The following is a 14,895-nucleotide window of genomic DNA, read 5'->3' on the forward strand; positions in this document are numbered from 1 at the left end:
TGTCCCAGCCCATAAGATTACTTCTAATAGTATGGGTGGGGTCATGGTTAGGGGGGGGGATGGAGCCACTCCCCTATGAGAAAATGTTACAATATTTGGGGCTTTTTAGATTGAGGGGGGGGCAAGTAAGGGGAAGGGGTGATGGAGGTATGCAAAATTATGCGTGAGGTGGAGAAAGCGGAGAGAGAAAGGTTTTTCCACCCCGTCTTGTAAGACTTGAACTTGGTGCCCTCAGCGAAGCTGAATGTCAGACAGGCAAATGAAAGCTCTTCACCCAGCGCATAAACTATAGAATTTGCTCCTACATGATGTAGTACTGGCCAACAACATGGATGGCTTTATAAGAAGATTTAGATCATGGAAGATAAAGCTATCTGTGGCTACAAGCTACTCTGGCCACGTTCTGCTTCCACTGTTGGGAGGCAGTATGCCTTTGCGTACTAGTTGTTGGGAATTGCAGGTGGAGAAAGTGCTGTTGTGCTGACGTCTTGCTTGCATGCTTCCCATGGGCATTTGGTTGGCCACTGTGAGAGCAGGATGCTGGACCTAGCAGCAAAGCTCTGCCTTGATCCAGCAGCCTTCATCTCCTTCAACTAGTTGTTAGAAGAGAGAAAGCCCACTATCAACTCTTTCGCTTCCCCCAGCACCTCTTTCTTACATGCGCAGTTAAGTCAGGGAGTTCAAAACGTCTGTCACCTTGGTGGGAAAGCAGTTTGGAAGACTTGTTATAGGAGGCCCTGCTAGATGCACGTCAATCAGGAGAGGCTGCCACAAAAGGGAAGAGGTGACCTCCTGTTTGTGCTAAAACGATTCCTTCGGTGTTAATTGGCACAGTGACACCGTGATGTCTGCAGTGAGCACAAGGGTCAACTCCAGGCCCTCTAAAGACCCAAAGCCAAAGCGAAACATAAATATGTCTTGTATAAATGGGAGAGGTGCAAGAAAGGAAATTTGAAGTGGGGCTAGGAAAGCTGGTTTGTGAGTTGCAGGTTTGGTCATATTTTTTTCCTATGTTCCTTAACTAACTTGGTCTTGTCTGGCATTAGGCAAATAAATCTGGGGGAGAAGGCAAGCTCCCTCTCCCTCAAACAACACACGTTTTGCTGCTCCTAGGATTGCAATATTATCCCAGGTACCTGTCTAACATGGGGCCTAAGAGCATTCCAGTTCTGGTCACTGTGGGCGGATCTACACTGGACATTTAAAGTACATCTAATGCGCAGCTACACAACTTCCCCCAAGAAACCTATGAACTGCAAGCTTATTAAGGGTGCTAAGAATTGTTCGGAATATTTTGCGCCTGCAATTTACATGGGTGTTACGTTCCGTGGATCTTGCCTAAAGCCAAAATGACGTATGGCAGATGGGATTGCTACAGTCTTTCCCCCTGGAAATCTGCCCCTTAAAGCCCCCTTTTTAAACCCCCCCCCAGCACATAAAGCAGAAAACACACACGTTAAAAGTGTGTAAGTTGCAGGCTCACTGTACAGTTCTGCCCAGGGCACATCAGCAAAGAAACTGCAGCTGGAAAAGGTTCAGAAAAGGGCAAGGAGAACGAACAGGGGGCTGGAGCAACACCCCAATGAGGAAAGGTTACAACATTTGGAGCTTATTGGTTTTGAAAAAAAGGCAAGTCTGGATGGGACACAATAGAGGCTTATAAATTTATGCACAGTGTGGGTAAAGAGGACAGGAATAAGCTTTTCCCTGCTCAGAATGCCAGGCCCCAGGGGCACCCAAAGAGGCAAACTGCTGGAAGGTTCAGGACATATACAATAAAGTACTTCCCCACACAGCGCTATAGTTAAACCGTGAAACTTGTTCCCATAAGAGGCAGAGAGGGCTACCAACTCAGGTGTCTGCATTGTGGCTACCAGCCACAATGGCTACGTTCTCCCTCCACTGTCAGAGGCAGCATACCTCTGTATGCCCAGCTGCTGAGCATCACAGGCAGGGAAAGTGCAGCTGCACCCGTGTCCTGCTTGCAGGTCTTCTCAGAGGCTTCTGGCGGACCACGAGAACAGGAGGCTGCACTGGACAGACCATTGGCCTAATCCAGTAGAGCTCCCCTTATGCAAGTCTGAAATCTTATATAAAGGGGAAGAAGGAAGGAATTCATCTAAAATAAAATCACACACGTGGACACAAAGGATAAATAAATAGAGTGGTAATGGTGAAAGCCAGGGTAAATGAATACCAACAGCTAATGGATGTCCTCCAACAACATTTAACCTTGGAGTGTGCATGGGCTCCGGGCATAGACCACCAATGTGAGCATAGGGGGGGTTAGAACAACTCCTCAAGTGCCCCTATTTTCATCTGTGAGATGTTGGGGAATATGGAACCAGTCCCATCCCCTTCCTACAAGTGTCCCTTCAGCAAGGTGGGTTAAGCTTACCTACTCAGCTTCACAGTCCATCCCGGCATTCTGCTCTTCAGGCAAGTCAGAGGAGACCCAGGTCACTGCGCAACAGGACCCCCCGAGGGGACACTTGCTTCTGAGGAGCAGCATGACACCACACCACCAGTCCCAAGGCCGGTGCCTAAAGAGAGAGGAGGAGGCCTTGGTCCAAGCCTGCGAGCAAAAGGAAATTTGAGGTGAGTGATATCACCTGGGTCAACCAGAACATTCTTTTCTGCTGCATTTGCTGTTTGCTTGAGGCAGTGGGGAGGGAATTAGGGAGAGTGGTTTCACCTGGGGCCAGCTCAGTCAGATGGTTTGTCTGCTGTTTGTTCTAGGCCACTCTGAAATGTGGAATTTTTATTATAGTGCTGTGTGTGTGTGAGTGTGTGTGTGTGTTTAGGGTGTTGTAAACCACTTCGTGCAGGTGTGGAGAAGCTTTGGCCCTCCAGGATGTTGCCCAACTACAACTCCCATCGTCCTTGGCAAATTAGCCATGCTTGGTGGGGTTGATGGGAGATGCAGCTCTGCAACATCTTGGGCGGGTGGGGTTTTCTTTTCCAAAGTTATTTGAAGCTTGAAGTGGGATATAAATCACCTGAATAAATAAGTAAGTAACACTTGCTGGCCCTCTTAAAGCTATATACACATCATACTCAACCGGCTTTTCCTAAGTGGTGCTTGCCACAAGGTCTCTTAACTCAGCAGACAAACTCTCAACGACCATGAGTGCTCTCTCGTACGCTCTTGGGTTTTTTGTAGTGCCACGCTTTCCAAACAGGTTTGCTGCTGCTGAACTAAATAACAGCCACTTGACTGAGGTCAAGGGAGCTGAAGTCCGGAGGCCATGCCGCCTGCCCTGACTTCCATGCCAATTATCAGTGACTTGGACGACTCGCAGGAAAAGGGCGTCAGGGAATGGATGCTGGTTATCTGAGCGGCAACAAGCAGCAATTTGTCCGTGGAGAAAAGGGACATGGGGCTTCAGAGATAAAAGTATATTTTTGAGGGGGAGCAGGGGAAAGGAGGGTGGGCCTTTCAGAACAACACCAGCACAAACATTCTTCTTGAATCTAAGGGGGAAAGCTTGTTTCGTCTGCACACACACACACACACACACACCATAAACATAAAGCACATTTAGACCACGTCTTCCCTGCTGAAGAACTCTGGGAACTGTAGTTTGCTAAGGGTGCAGGGAAATGTAACCCTGTGAGGTGGTAAACTGCAATTCCCAGGATTTGGTGCTCTGTGTGCATGCACACACTTTCAATGTATGGTGTGCATGCAGTCATTGGCTTTGGAGAAAATTTGAGTGGCTTAAGAGTTTATTTAAAGAGTGTGTGTGTGTGTGTGTGTGTTTGTGCAGAGAGAGAGAGAGAGAGAGAGAGAGAGAGAGAGAGAGAGAGAGAGAGAGAGATATTTTGTTTTGAAATAATTGAATATCATGTTGTGGAGTATCTTCTTTGAAGTGGCATTTGGCAACAAGCGAGGACGGGGTGGGGGGTGACCCTGGACACAGTGTAAAGGAAACTTTCCCCACAGTTTGATAGACCTGCCTTCAAAGACAGCTGAATATATGTGTGAATATTCAGTATACTTCCCTGAAAAAATTATTGATGTTGTTCTTGGGTAAATAGAGGTTCTGCCTTGGATGGATAGATGTTCTGGGTTCCCTTCCCTCTGCCACATTTTTATTTCTATACTGCAGGCTTTTCCAACCTAGTGCCCTCCATATGTTTTGGACTACAGCTCTCAACAGCCCTAGCCAGCACATGGGAGTTGTAGCTCAAAACATCTAGAGGGCCTCAGGCTGGCATATGGAGGGTTGTATCTCATTTACATTTTATACACTGCTTTGAAGGCTTTTTTTGGGTGAACTAGTGCTTTTAAAATAACATTAAAAAATACAAATAAAAGAACATATAATTTCAACTTGATTGTTTAAGCAGATAAACTCTAGTTTTAACATCTAGGCCATAATTTTTATATATTCAGGATCACCTGATTTTCAGGATTACCCTGTAAAAGTTCTTGAACCAATTCAATCCCTGGCATCTCCAAGTAAGGCAGGGAGTGATCCAAAATCCTGGAGAGTTGCTACCAGCCAGTGTAGACAATACTGAGCCAGATGGACCAAGAGTCTGACTTGCTAGAAGACATCTCCCTATATTCCCAATGCTTGGATGTGTAGTTCCATGAGGATGCTGGAAGTTATCTCCCTAAATTCACTGGCGGACTTCCACACTATGCATTTCAAGCAGACTCAACATACTTTTGAAGCATATTACAGTACTGCTCTTAAAGAATCAGAGGAACTGCAGTTTAGCCCTCGCAGAGCTACAATTCTCAGCACCCTGAACAAACGATAGCTCCTAGGATCCTGCTCAATTTAGTGACAGTCTCTATTCATAGATATGTCCAAAAGGGGGGGGGGCTCAGTGTGGTGGCTGGGGAAGCTATTCCCCCAGTTCTTTTCAAAAGTATTCCCTTGGGGGCTCCTCCACATCTCTCTCGGACAGCTTCACTGCTGGCTGGCTCCTGTAGCTCCAAACAAGAATCAACCGACGTGATCCAGATCGGAGGAGGGTGGTGTATCTCACACAATCAGCTTCCTGCAATTGAAGAAGTTGCTCTGGGCCCTTGGCTTGTCTTTCTTCACAGGCAGAAGCCCTGGTGGTAATGCCTTGCTGGAATCCAGGGGCTCCAGACTAACACGTTTTCAAAGTTGCATCCTGGATGCCGGGAGGCTTGCTCTCTCCTTCTTGACCTGAACAAAATACAAGATCCAGCAGGAAAGTGTGATTTCATTCATTTATTTTGAGAATTTGTAGACCACTTGGTTGCAATTAGTCTCTATTGCTGCATTCACATGGCCGCATTACAGTATTCTGTTTTTATGACTTTTTCCTAACTCGTTATATTTGAGCTTCCACAGGATGTAAAATGCCGCTTCTATAGTGGACTATAGAGCAAATTTAGCAATCATCCGGGGGGAGGGGGGCAATCAATTTGCAGATTATATGGAAACGAGTGCTAACTTTGGGCTCTATACTCCACTATACTTCCGGAAGTGGCTTTTTACATCCAGTGAAAGCTCAAATATAATGTGGAAATTAACAGTTCGGGAAACATAGTAGAAATGGAATGAAGTGCTGCTGTTTGAATGCAGCCTCAGCAGTGTGCAGGAGAATCAGTGCAATGAAATTATAAATGTTTAGATCTATACAAGTAAAATTAAATTTAGAACCCTGCTGGATTTTTTTTTTAAAAAAGAAGTCTTTAGTAGGTAGTGGAAGTTCAACAGGCAGGGAGCTTGTCTATCTTTAACCTGAAGGGAGTTTCGTAAAATACTGAACACACAACTCCCGGTGGATATGAGTTGCGCATCCAAGTCACGGGGGACCATTAACATTGACTCCTCCCAAGTCACCTTTACGTTTCACCCAGATCAGCCTTTCAAAGTGAGGATGCCTGCAAATAAGAGGATGATCCTCTGTAAAATGGGACACAAATACACTCAACAGTAGCCGCTGTCACATATAGCTAGGAATGGGCAAATCAGTCAATTTCGGTTTCTCTCAGCTTCTCATTTCCCCCCAATCTTAAACTCACATTTCTACATCAGCTTGCGATTTTTATTATTATTTAAAAGTCCACTTACACACAGGGCTGCCATATTTCATAAAGTGAAAATCCAGACACAAGAGAATCCGAACTATACTTTCAACATGGGTTGCCATACACCTGTATTTCCCTGGACATTTTGGCTGCTTTTCGAAAATTTCGCCCGGACGAAAATTCCGGCTATGTCCGGGAAATTCCGGATGTACAGCAGCCCTACTTAAACACTCACCACCTTTTTAGTGCTCGTTTTTATGCAATTTTGCTTATATATACACATTTTTGCAGAGCAATGTTCCCTAATATAATGCATCTTGGCATGTCATTTTCATTAATATACGTATTTTTTAAATGCACACTTTACCCTAGTATATGCGTTTTTGTATACATGACTCAGCATGAGAGCAAGTTTGGTGTAGTGGCTAAGAGCAGCAGACTCGTAATCTGGGGAACCGGGTTCGCGTCTCCACTCCTCCACATGCAGCTGCTGGGTGACCTTGGGCTAGTCACACTTCTCTGAAGTCTCTCAGCCCCACTCACCTCACAGAGTGTTTGTTGTGGGGGAGGAAGGGAAAGGAGAATGTTAGCCGCTTTGAGACTCCTTCGGGTAGTGAAAAGCGGGATATCAAATCCAAACCCTTCTTCTTCTTCAGCTAGAGAACTGCATTCCAAAATTTGGGGGAAATTGGCATTTTGAAATATGGCTGTTTTGCTGCTTACATATTGTTCCAGAAAGTGTGATTCAGGTAGATTTGCCTTTAACTGTGAACTGAATCCAATTCCCCCACCATCCCCGGATCTAGAAGCGACCTAATTTAATTCAGTGTCTGTAGGACTCCTCCTACACTTTACCTCAAGAACTGCAAACACCATTCCCTTTCCCCCAACACGCTCTCTCTCTCTCTCTCTCTCTCTCACACACACACACACACACACACACACGCTTACACTCTTTTGCTTTGTTCAAATTTTGCCTGAGGAAGTCTTCTGAAGGACTCCAAAGCATGCTCAGGAAACTGTGACTAATAAAGGTATTATGTCACTGGGGCTTTTCTGATTTCTCCACGCCTCCTTCAAGACGGCAGGTTATTTTGGAATGCCTATTTTATAAGAATCAAAATATCATTTCAAACAGAAAGTAATAACTGGGGGTGGTGTGGGTTTTTTAATATCTAAAAAAAAAAGTGCTGTACAGTGGTACCTCTGGTTAAGTACTTAATTCATTCCGGAGGTCTGTTCTTAACCTGAAACTGTTCTTAACCTGTAGCACCACTTTAGCTAATGGGACCTCCCGCTGCCACTGCGCTGCCAGAGCACGATTTCTGTTCTTATCCTGAAGCAAAGTTCTTAACCTGAAGCGTTATTTCTGGGTTAGCGGAGTATGTAACCTGAAGCATATGTAACCCAAGGTACTACTGTACTGTTCGCAAAATTCAAAAACTCAAACCCACACCATGGCAAGGCGATTAAGGGTTATAGTCTTGCATATTTAAAACAAAGCATTCTGCTAATATCCCTTCATTCTTTGCTTCCTGCCAAAAGGGTAAGGTGGGCACACAAAAGCATCCAATCATTTGTTTTGAAGTCCAGGTGTGCTTTGCAGTAGGGATGGAATTACCGGTAACTGCTCATGTGCCCAATTTTTATTTATTTTTTGCCAGAACAGAAGATGCTTTACACACACCATTAATCCATGTGGTTCCATACTGTTTACAATGACTTGTAGTGATTCTCCAGGGTCTTAAGACAGTGGTCTAGTTCAGCCCTTCCTGGAGTTGTCAGGGAATGGAACTGGGAAAAGCAGATACTCTACCACTGAACTATTTATTATCAGTTCCCGTGAGAATGACAAACTGATTGCAGTTGCACTACCACTGAACTTTTTATTATCTGTTCCCGTGAGAATGCCATCTGATTGCAGTTGCACTATTTCTACACCGGCAAGAGCTTCCTGGCACACGCTTTGGACTAGTGATGCTCTATAGCACCTACTAAGGAGTTGTTTAAACAATCACAGGTTTGCTACCTTAGCCAAGGCCGTCTACACAGACAAGGAATTCAGAGGTGTTTCAGAACTCCTGAAAAGGCAAGTACATGTCCGCAGCCCCTGGGCATGTGGAAACATGATAAGCTCAGGGAGTGCATCTCAAAGCAGACCTACATATTCGGAGGAAGGGGGATGTGGTACAGTCTTCTTGGGACAGTAGCATTTTAAAAAACAAATGTGGTTGCATTGAACAAATCCTTCCTTTGACAACACCTTGTTCCTTCATTGGGCAAAAGGGCTGGAGTCTAGTTTTCTCTCTGCCAGACTTAACTCCCCACCCCCCATTGTACCAGGAAGGTTTTCTTTAAGCGGGGCAGTGTTTAAATGTCAGCTCCCCCCATCGGCATTCAAAAGTGGGCAGTACCACATGCTTTTTCTTAATGTGCAGATTGGCTCAGTCTCTCTGAGTAAGCTTTGCACAGACACAAATTTGTGGCATGATTGAGTCCAGAACTACAAAAGTTTGCAACTGAGGTGTTTTTGGAGGGTTCGGATCCTCATGCTTTCTTTTTCTTTTTCTGGGTTTCTTTCTTTCTTTTTAAAAATACTTGTCACAGGACACTGTTCTCCTGGAGTTTACCCAGCCTACCTGCTAATTGCCAAGGGACACATCCACCCGTCTGAGACCAGCCAATTAATCAGGCAGCCTATCCGTGCTCCCTGACTGTCCGCAACAAGCCCCATGTTGCTATACAATTGACAAGTCTTCTTGTTAAGGGTCAGGAGTTAATACATTTTGCTGCTTCCCCCCTTTCACGGTTTATTTCAGGTTTATGGAGAGTGATCAGGCTGGTTAATTGCTTGAGCTTCGGTGCAGGCCCATGAGGGGAGAGAAGCCACTGCAATGGAAGAAGTTCCTAATAAAATAAGGTGAAATAAAAGCATTGCAAATGCTAATAAAAATGCCTGCTTGGATGTACTGGCTTGCTTTTTTATATATAAAAAAGAATTTCTTTTTTCTTTTCTATTTAATTGTGCGATCTAGAGAGCTGAAAGTTTTAACCCGTAGATTAATCAACTAAAGCTTTCCTTGATGGCTGGGGCCAATTTTAATTAGTGGCGGCAAATTTTAATCACTGAGGATGAAATCCGAGGGCAGTGCCTGCTTGCTGTTCTTTTTCAAAGACTATCTGGTATGTTACTGTAATCAGGAATGGAAGAAGAAATCTCCGAGTCATTTCTTCAATATTTTTTTTTTTCTGCAGTGAGAGGCAACCAAATTGTTGGCTAAATTTTTAAGTTCCATTTTTTTTTTTTTTTGGTTAAAAGAGCAAAAAGAGATCTGGGCAATCTGGAAACTTTTAAATATGGTTGATTGGTCAGTTAAAATATGATTGATCGGTTTTTTTGTTTTTTGTTTTAAAAAAGAACTCTATTGGATCCGACAACAATTTCTAACTCAGCTGCGATCCTATCCACATTTACTTGGGAGAACTTAATAGGGCTTGCTTCTGAATAGAGATGTACAGAATAGAATTCATTTTCAGAAAGAAGATGATTGCTTTTGTGGTTATTTGTGTGTGTGTGTGTGTGTTTAATTTCTCTTCTGTGTTTTCGGAGCAATTTGGTTTTTATGTTTCTTGTCTTGTTAATGTCCCAGATGCCAACTGCTCCTTGTCCTGTCTCTCTACCCTCCCCATGTATTACCATCTTAAAGCTCTGCTGGGCATCTTATTCTGAAACCCTGAGAGATCCCCAGTGATCAAGATCCTAATCATTAGCTTCCTTGGAACTACCAACCATTCTGGACCATTTACTATGCTAATCTATGCTATGCTATACTATGGTATGCTACTGTAATCCAACAAACACTGTAATAGTAGTAACTGAGACTAGTACTGCGAGATTGTTCTGATAATAAACTGTAAACCAGAAAGAGCCCTGTTCAAACCATGTCTTGGCTATTGGTAAGCCACCAGCCCTTGACACACACCGATTATGTGGGTGATGAGAAAGATGGCATCCCCTACAAGTTTGTTGTCGGTATTACAGAGATAATGTATGTGAAGATATCGGAATGCAAGAAAAGCTTGTGGTAATTTTGCTCTGTCAGCTCAGTGGAAAGCATCTGTCTTGCATTCTGAAGGTTCAGTTGGCAACTCCATACAAAACTTGGAAAGATTCCTGTCTTGGAAAGCCACTGCCAGTCAGTGTAGACAGTACTGAGCTAAATGGACTGATTGTGTGATTTGGTATAAGGCAGCTTCCTGTATTCCTATTAAGAAGATCCGTGTCTCAGTATCAGAGCCTCTCCAGGTAGATTTGGGGAACTCTCTTCTCTGAGACCCTAGAGAGCTGCTGCTGCCACTCAGTAGATACTACTGAGCTGTCTAGACTCATGGTCTGACGTGGTGAAAGGCACATCCCTCTGCTCTGTTGCTAAGACCCCATGTTCACACCTGCTCTTGCCACAGGTGTGATTCAAGTGCAAGGGCCTCCAATACCATTTCTTAAACTAATCCTAATATCTATGAGCTCCAGAGTCATAGCTGCTGAACAGAAAACAATTGAAAGGCAAAATGAAGTACGGGTGGCGTGTCCACTACCCTTTTCAGCAAATAATGTCTCCCTCCAAACCAACTTTATGGACCTGGCAAAGAGGAATCGAAAATATAATTGTGTATGAAAGTTTGACCTAACCAAGAGTGTCGTTGCCACTTTGCATTAGCCTCTTTAGACTACAGTGGATATATTTTTCACGAAGCAGCTCTGATAACAGGTGACAACCTACTCTGAATCATTACAACAAAGGATTCAATATTTGCTGGTGTAGATCAAGTACTGCTTTTTCTCCTTTCTTTATTTCCGCCCTCTTGTTTCTGGCTCTCTGTAGGGACTGTCAAACTATCCCTTATCATTAGGGGTATAGCTTGTGATTCATGTTTTCCTTTGATGGCTTGAAAGGTTCCCCTTCTCCATTCAGATCAGATGCTAATGTGAAAAAGGACCAGACCTTGGTGCCTCAACCTAAACTGGCCTTGCTTTTACATAGCAATGAATTAAAGCTTATTGGGAGGGAGTGTGCAGTGATGCCCAGGAATTTTTAGAAATATTGTGATGTTTAAATGGGTGGTATAATTTGCAAGTTTGGCTCTGTCACCAGGTGCGTACCAAGCCGCTCGGTCACCTGGGGCGGCAAACCTGGTGAATCCAGCGGCGGCACGTGTGCGCAGCATTGTGTCTGACGCACGCGCCGTACGTCATGTGTCATACACAGTTGTCGGAATACGCTGCGTGGATCCGTCAAAAGATCCGCGGTTGTTTCATTTGCTTTAATGGATTTTTGAGAACTACTTTTAGTATCTTTACGCGTGAAAGCAAAAGTGAAAGTAAGAATGAATAGTTGGTTTACCAATAAGATTAATCCGCCTTTTATTTGTAGTTACGGCAATATTTGAAGTTATCAATGAACGTTAAATCTGCTTCCCGCCTTTTTGGAGGGCAGCAACAGTGGTTTTATTGGTTGAAGTGTCAATCGTGATGTCACATCTGTTCCCTAATAAAAGGCTGAGGCTCCCCGCTTAGGCACGTTCAGTTTGGGTTAGTCAAACGTTCTTCTTTACGTTTTTATTCTTTTGGGAACTTTTACTTTCAGTTCAGGTCAAGTTTAGTTTAAGGGATTTTGGGAGCGGGCTGGTTGGGTTGGATGGGTTTTTGCTTTTAGTTAGGTTTAGTTCGCGGAAGATATTCGGTTTAGCCTTAGTTAGGTTTCTTAGGTTTAGCCTAGGGCTAGAATTGCGGAAGATATTCGGTTTAGATTTAGATTAATTTAGTATCGCGGAAGAATTGGCGCGCAGGGACTTAGAGCTCAGGGAAACTTAGCTTAGGGCCAGAAGACGAGCCTATGCGGGTTTTGCCAAAGCCAAAAAAAGAAAGATCCAGTGTCTGTCGTCATTTGGGGAAAAGGGGGTAAAGGTTATAAGAATTTTAATTTCAACGCAATGTCCTTGGTTTGCTTTACATGGTTCAGATTCAGGGCGTCCTTTGGTTTTCGAGGCATCCATTAGTTTTCGAGGCATTATTTTAGTTAGAAGGCATTCAAGAACTCACACACCTTCGGAGTCATTTTCCGTCTTACTCAGCTTCCTTCAGATTGTGAGACTTGGCCGGTGCCCGTGCTCATAAGCACGTGGAATGCTGGCCGCTTTTCCCCGCTACTGGTACCTCGTGCATGGGCAGCTTAAGTTTGTGCACGAGGAGCTCCAGCACCCGAACCCCGACACACAGTGGCACGTGCGCAGTGCATATGATGCACTGCACACCCGTGCCGTGCTACAGCGGTGCCGCCGGGCAGGCCCCGAACAGGCTGCGGGGTGGAACGGCCTCACCCTGCAGCCTGCTCACATGCCGCCAAGCAGGTTTGCGAGCAGGCTGCAGGGCGAGCCAACTCCGCCCCGCGGCCCGTCCGGGGCCTTCCGGCAGGGTAGGTCGAGGCCGGCCAAAATGTCTCCCCCCTCCCCTGCAACCCGGGTCGGACCGCTCCCGCCCCGTTGCCCCGCCCCTGTCTGTCATGCCAAAAAGCAGGCCAAGTCACACTTTGGTCTACCACCTAGATTCAAAATGGTGCCCCGTGTTCAAATGGCAACAAGGGCCACTGCCTGTGCATTGAGAAGCCTCATGCCAAGTTTGGTGACAATATCTCGAGAGACAGCCAAAAACCAGGAAAGGAGTCGCATGATAAAGGTTAAGCACCTTTACGCTTCCTTATGGGGAGACACCATAGCTCAGGGCGCTTTCTTTCCATGCAAAAGGTCCCAAGTTCAATCCCCAGCATCTCCAGGTAGGAGACACCCCCATCTAAAACCCTGGAGAGTCACTGCCAGTCAGTGTAGACAATACTGAGCTAGATGGACAAGCAAGTCTGACTAGGTGTAAGGCAGCTTTCTATGTTCCTACAGATGCCCCACCAGCAGCTCCTGCAGTTGCATTTCCTTAACAAACGTGGGGTTGTGAAGGTCTGCCCTGAACCTTGGGAGAAACCCCCCTCCCCCAAAAAAATAATTTATAATTTCAGTTCCTCCCTGAACTTGCAAACAAAAGAGGAACTGAGCCGCAACCTGTGGCTTGGATGGCTTTGCCAGGCGAGTTAAGAGGTTCCCCTTTCTCCTCCCCTTTCTTCATCATCTAAAGTTGTGAGCATACCAAACTGCATTTTATTGGCTGCCAGAAATTTACAGGCTCCCCAGATACCTACCAACCCCTGGTTGAGCTCAGGAGCAGCGTTGATCTCATTAATAAGGAGGCAGGAGGGCAGCTGCTGCAGTGACCTCCATGTGGCTTAGCCGTGGCTTTTGCCTCGGGCTGTAAAAGCTTAGCAGCACAGAGGCTCATAGGTCTGCCTCGGCTGTTAACTGTGCAAGGAGAAGCAAGTTGCAGTCGTATTACAGGGATGGCTATATTGAAAAGCAAACGCCTCCCTTGCTCGCTTTAGGGCTACTATTTATTAGGGTTGTGTGAATAAACATTTCCCATATATATGAGGTGCTCTGCAGTAGCACTGCCCCCTTCTAGGGGGCTTTATTTTTTTTTACAAACGGCTCATTCAGGTCCAGTTTTTCCTCATGCACCAGTCATGGAAATTCATTTAATGGAGGATAGGTCTGCCAGTGGCTGCTACCCACGACGTCTGTTTTCTATCTCCATTGCTGGAGGCGGTATGACTCTGAATACCAGCTACTGGAAATCACAAGTGGGGAGAGTGGTTGTTGTTGCCCCTCTTTAGCTCTAAATCGGAGCAAATGTCAATCCAGAGAAAACCCAAATTGCCCAACTGAGAGCTAAAGAGCAGTTTCCCCAGGGGGAGGTGTGGGGAGAAGTGGGACAAGAGGAAGAGTGGATAAGCCCATACTGGATAATGGACAAAGCAAAGTTAGGGCCATTAATTTCAATGGGTGTACTGTGAGTTAAGCTTAGTTGGATACAGCCCATCGAATCATGGGTGTATGGGCATCAAGTCACCTCCATCCACTGGGGTTTTTGTGCATTAAGTCTATGGAAGTTTTAATATGCCCTGTATAAATTTCATTGTACCTGTAGAGATAATTTGAAAAGAGGGACTCATTAGTGGAGGGGAAACCCAGCATAAGCAACAGCTTTGATAAATGCTTTCAAGGCTTCTTTCTCAGCAAACTCATTTGCAAATGACACATCTAAATGAGAGTCTCTGACTCCAAATTAAAGAGGCGAACAAGCACACACTCTCCCCTCTAATTACTCTTCTCTGAAATCTCTAAATACCCTTTGATATTATTATAAATTCTTTCTCTTTCTGCACACCAGCACTGCACCCACCTCTATCGCTAGACTTCTCTTCATGCTTGCCCCACTCCCTCAGCAACCAACAAAACACACACACACACACACACACACGACAGACTGGTTCTAATCTCCCACCTGCATAAATCTCACAGGGACAGCCACAAATATTCCAGCTATGTTGATTTATGAAAGCCCCAGCAAAATTTCGCCAGGAGATATATCCTGCGAGCACCATGATTGATAGCTCCTTGCAAATCTTTCTGTTTTAAACACTGCCACTTGCATAGTCCTGTGGATGGGTGGTGGTGGAGAATTAAAGGAGAGCGAGAGAAGAAAGTTTCCTTGAAAAGAAAAGAAAAAAGGGGGGGAGCTGGCATGAGTATAACTTGATTTCTGCCAAATATTCCTCAGCGAGAGGCCTCGTGTTTGCCTGAAGAAACTCCAGTTGAGAAAGGGGGAAACTGAACCAGCTGTAAGCCCTGTCATTAATTCAGCATTCTTGTTCCCTCTCTGTCTCTGCCTCTTTCAACTTCTGTCTTGTACACAGAGTTGCCGCCTGCCTGCC

This window comes from Lacerta agilis, chromosome 8 (genome assembly GCF_009819535.1).
Source record: "Lacerta agilis isolate rLacAgi1 chromosome 8, rLacAgi1.pri, whole genome shotgun sequence".
NCBI classification, from domain to species: domain Eukaryota; kingdom Metazoa; phylum Chordata; class Lepidosauria; order Squamata; family Lacertidae; genus Lacerta; species Lacerta agilis.